The sequence below is a fragment of the Electrona antarctica genome (genome assembly GCF_951216825.1).
Source record: "Electrona antarctica genome assembly, contig: scaffold_1525, whole genome shotgun sequence".
Lineage (NCBI taxonomy): Eukaryota > Metazoa > Chordata > Actinopteri > Myctophiformes > Myctophidae > Electrona > Electrona antarctica.
In genome coordinates this window covers 1-5,000 of record NW_027637781.1, presented here as the reverse complement: position 1 = coordinate 5,000, position 5,000 = coordinate 1, and the positions used below count along the sequence as shown (strand labels likewise).

Below are 5,000 nucleotides of genomic sequence, written 5' to 3'. Positions count from 1 at the left end.
TTTCTTTTTTTTTTTACCTGCCTCCGTAGAGAGACTTTAATATCCCCTTTGTCCTGTCACACTGTTGCTCGTCAGGTTCCTCCAAAGCCGTCAACTCTCCTGTGGAAACAGTGCATAAACTCCATCAGGACAGTGGTATGCATGCCGGTGAGGTGAGTGACAAGTGATGAAGCGCCGGGGGTGGGGGGGGGTGGGGGCACTGACAAGACATACGCCTCCTCTCGCCAAGTAGGACGAAGAGGAGGGGGGATGGGGGGTAGTTTTCACCGTTCACGCAAGTTGAGGAAGTGACACGGGGTTAGGGAAGGAGAGAGAGAGAGAGAGTCAGAGAGATGGTAGCCTGGGGTCCACCTATGCTTTCTATGGCATAGGCAGCTCCCGGCAGGATCCGCCGGGAGAATCTAGACGCAGCTGCGTGATATGTACTGGGTTTGTTCACCCAGTACAAATTATGTAATGTAATCCTGGGCGCAGCGGACTGACCTCATGCCTCCTTCTATGCATGAGGGGTCCAAGCTGCTTCTTTTCACCTGACAGGGGGGAATTTCCCTGGCCGGACGTAGCGCGTGGAAGGAACACGTTATTCCGACCAGTTCCTTTCCCCTCCATCAGGCGCCCCGGCTGGCCAGGGGGAGGTAGTTTTAGAGACCAGGATTACTGCATGTTTTTGTGAGGGTACCTACCCTAGTAGACACGGGGAGAACATGCAAACTCCACACAGAAAGGCCCTTTCGCCAACCCCCATCCTCGGGTATGGGCACTGATGACAACACGCCCACAGCGTCCCCGTATAGGCAGGGGACAATGGGAAAGACAAAACGACCTTGATAAAGGTATTGAGGGCGCACACAGAGTAGCCTCGGAGACCACGTGCATTTTCCTTTCAAAATAGAAAGGAAATGCCTGGGCTTAGTGGGCAAGAACCCATTCAATTGTGGCATAGAGTACCGTGAACGCGTCTCTCTCTCTCTATCTGCTAATTACTGATGGTCTGCAGCATTATTCAATTGACACACACACACGCACATGCGCACGCACGCACGCATGCACACACACACACACACACACACACACACACACACACACACACACAGACAGACAGACAGACAGACAGACAGACAGACAGACAGACAGACAGACAGACAGACAGACAGACAGACAGACAGACAGACAGACAGACAGACAGACAGACAGACAGGATAGCGATGAGGACAAGATACATGTGGGAAAGTCACACGACAGAGTTTGCCTAAGATCACGATTCTAAGGGAACTCGCTGACAGACGGCAGTAAATGGTCGTGTTATAGGAAGTTAGGAACTTGACGGGTGACATAGTTTCCTGGGAAAGCGCTGCGGAGGGAAGAATGCTCACGCTTCACTGCCTCAGAGAGTCATTCTTTTTTTTTCTTTTTTTTTTTATGTTTTTTTTTGTGGCTTTTGCCTTTATTTTATATTTTTTTATGGAGGGACAGACAGTAGGCTGACAGGAAATGGGGAGAGAGATGGGGGAAGACATGCAGTAAAGGATTACCAGCCAAGGTGCCTGGACCACTGAGCCATGGCCCAGGCCAGAGAGTCATTCTGCCGCTTGGCATCCTGTACTGTGGTTGTTACATCTTGTACAGCCACGTTAAGACATTAAATGGGGGCAGAAGAACAGACCGAACAAGGCTTTTACAGGCCTGTATCCAACCGGAAATTCACTGAAATGGAATCTCAAACCGAAATGACAAAAGGTGTCTGGAATTGTCTATGCGTTGGTCCATAACAGACTCAATATGGTCTAGGAAATTTTTTTAAGCATTATGTTATAATTTAGCTATTGAAAAATAGCAGATCTACAAGCTCATAGCGCGCCACCGAGTGGCGCGCTATGAACTTGTAGGTCTGCTATTTAAAAAAAAAAAAAAAAACGTTTTCTTTTTTTTTAATAATTTGGGGACCCCCCAAACTAATTTGGCGACCCCCTGAGGGGTCGCGACCCACGGGTTGAGAACCCCTGCCCTATAGGGCAGTGGTCCCCAAACCTTTTTGGGCTGTGCACCTCGTTACCTCCCGAGTCCTGGCCTAGCTGATGCACCCCCCAACGTTAAGTTTCATTGTATTTGGCCGAAAATGATACATTTGTAATATACGATTATGGCAAATAATCACAGAATGTCACTGCACTGAGAGACATCCAGCCGCCGTATACTCCCGCAGCTGCTCTATACATCTCCTTACAACAGTGTTTTACCCGATTTTGCCGTTTCTGCTAAAATAACACCATAAAACCGCCATTACGCTTCTCATGTCACGCACCCCCTCGAGGGCCTAGACTAGGGCGTTCGGCGTCCGCGCACCACAGTTTGGGAACCACTGCCCTAGGATATAAGAACAAAAGGATTCAAGAACAATGTAAAAACAGAGAAAGAGAGAAAACGCTTGAGAAAGAAAGAGAGGACCGAGTGAGTGAACGAGACAAGAGGAAGAAGAAAGTCCCAGGTCAGCACAGTGGAGGTCAAAAGGTCAATGCCAACACGGCCTAGTCTAAACAGGAAGGTAGAGCGGGGTCATACTGGCCGTTCCCATAGCCTGCTTCTCAGCGCTGCTGTATCATGATGACCATACGCAGCTGTCTGTCAGCCCAGAAAGGTTCATAATGCATCTAAAGAACTAATGACCCTTTCAAATAGGGCTGCACGATATTATGGACAAAGATTCCTACATTTTGTTTTTAATTCATATTATTTCTAAACATTGACAAAAAACGAAATTTTTCATGCATTGAACACAAAACTCAATGAACACAAAACTAATTTCAGGAAGAAATAAAAGAAAGAATGAAAAAAATCTAAGAGATTCCATAAATTAGAAATAAAATGTTTGAAGTTTCGTTTAAGTTTCGCGCCGCATTGTGAGCTTGTGGATCGGCTATCTTCACTAGTTTGGGTCCCGGGCAAACATCTAATCTCTCTTTTGGGTCACGTACGGGCCGGCTAAAAGGTTTAGGGAACCACAGCTTTACAAGACATAGAAGGAGCAGTCCGTCTGTCTGTCTGTCTGTCTCTCTCCTTTATCTCTCTCTCTGTGTGTGTGTGTGTGTGTGTGTGTGTGTGTGTGTGTGTGCGTGTGCGTGTGCGTGTGTGTGTGTGTGTGCATGCGTGCGTGCGTGTGTGTGTGTGTGTGTGTGTGTGTGCGCCTCTGGGCAATTCCAATCTGGCAGTGTTGGAGCTGGCCACATGAACTTTGACCCCGGCTGACAAAGCCAGGACAAAGACAGACGACAGACATGAAATATGGGGGAAACAGAGGTTTACACTTTACAGCAGTCGAGAATGGCAAGGCTTAAGGCAAAAGAGAGAGAGACAGAGAGACAGAGAGAGAGAGAGAGAGAGACTGTATATGATCGTGACAGTCCGTCTCATTCTCAAGAGGCTTTAAACACCAGTGTGTCATCGCAAAATCCTAAAACCTGTCAGAGAAACTCAATGGCTTTTCTTCACCGAAGAGCAGCACAACTGCTCTGACACATACTGTAGCAGCCGGGGAGAGGAAGACAAATCATATGTTATGGTAAACTCCAACCGATGCTGCTGCTATAAAGCCCTCCCGGCGTTTCAAAAACATGCAGCATGAATCATCAATGTTTTCTTTAGCAAATATAACGGAGTTCCTACCGAGGAGGACCGGGTGGGCGGGCGGGCGGGGGCCGAAAACAAAGCACTCGTGTGTCAATGTTAATGACCGTAGAGTAAACACGTTAAGAGGGGGACAATAAATGTGACACCGGAGAGAGTGATCTATTGGTCACTGGAAGCCAACGGAGGTGCGAGTGGACTTGGAATATCACCGTGAAGGGGAAGGTCTAGATCGAAGAAGGCATGGGTGAGATCATCGCGAGTATAAGTAAAACAAATCAAGTGAGATGGTCTATGGTCACTGGAAGCCAACGGAGGTGCAAGTGGACTTGAAATATCACCGTAAAGGGGAAGGTCTAGATCGAAGAAGGCCATGGGTGAGATCATCGCGAGTATAAGTAAAACAAATCAAGTGAGATAGATTATTTCCGTTCGTCTCAGTGCAAAGTGAATTGTAGTAGATTTACTGATTTTGATTAGGCTACACATAACTGCGGTATATCGTAGTTATGAATTAAATTATTAGTTTTATTCTTATATATTAGTTTTTTTTTTTTGTTTCATTGCTGAAAATAGCAGATCAATTCAATTCACTTGAATTCAAGTTCCGATTCACGTTTATTCCATGAATTTCCTCTGATATGAATTCAACTTCACAGTCTATGTGCTGTGACACCAGAGTGTGTGTGTGTGTGTGTGTGTGTGTGTGTGTGTGTGTGTGTGTCTATGTGCTGTGACACCAGAGCAAGCCAGCAAGGCTGGAGAGAGAAACGGCATGGTGTTGTAGCCTATGTATTTGTACTTGAATATTTTACTTTTACTTACTACATCTCAGAGGCAAGTAGTACGTTTCCTCCACTGCATTTATTTGAGCTTTAGTTACTATAGTTATTTTGTAAATTTGGATTATTACAAAAACATACATTAACCACGTCAGCCCTAATCTGCATTTTTGTCATTTGAAAATAGCCGATCTACAAGCACACAATGGGTCGCGATGCAAGGCATTGTGAGCTTGTAGATCTGCTATTTTCAAAAGACGTTTATACATTTTAAGACTTGAAATGGCACATTCTGCATAATGAGTACTTTTACTTTTAGTAAATTTTGAAGCAAATCATTTTGTACTTTTACTCAAGTACATTTTGAATTCAGGACTTCTACTTAGTATTTCTATATTGCAGTATTTATATTTGTACTTCACTAACAAATGTGAGTACTTTGTCCACCACATCAAAGCGTAGAGGAATGGACTCTACAGTACAGAGACAACAAGAGCAGAGTTAGCGGAACTGGTGATGATTGACGTGTGCTGGGTTTTGTTCCCCTGTGCATTTCAGAACGTTGAAGATGGGTAGTGTAAACTGGCCATGATCCTG

General features: G+C 45.5%; 1 long non-coding RNA gene across 1 annotated transcript in view; it reads right to left on the bottom strand.

The window, feature by feature from the left end:
* LOC306918658 overlaps positions 1–100 on the bottom strand; it is a 9,052-nt gene extending 8,952 nt beyond the window's left edge. Inside the window, exon 1 of the long non-coding RNA XR_013789362.1 lies at positions 18–100. This is a non-coding gene — a long non-coding RNA (uncharacterized lncRNA). The remainder of the gene's footprint in view (positions 1–17) is intronic.
* Between the last annotated feature and the right edge of the window lie 4,900 nt (positions 101–5,000).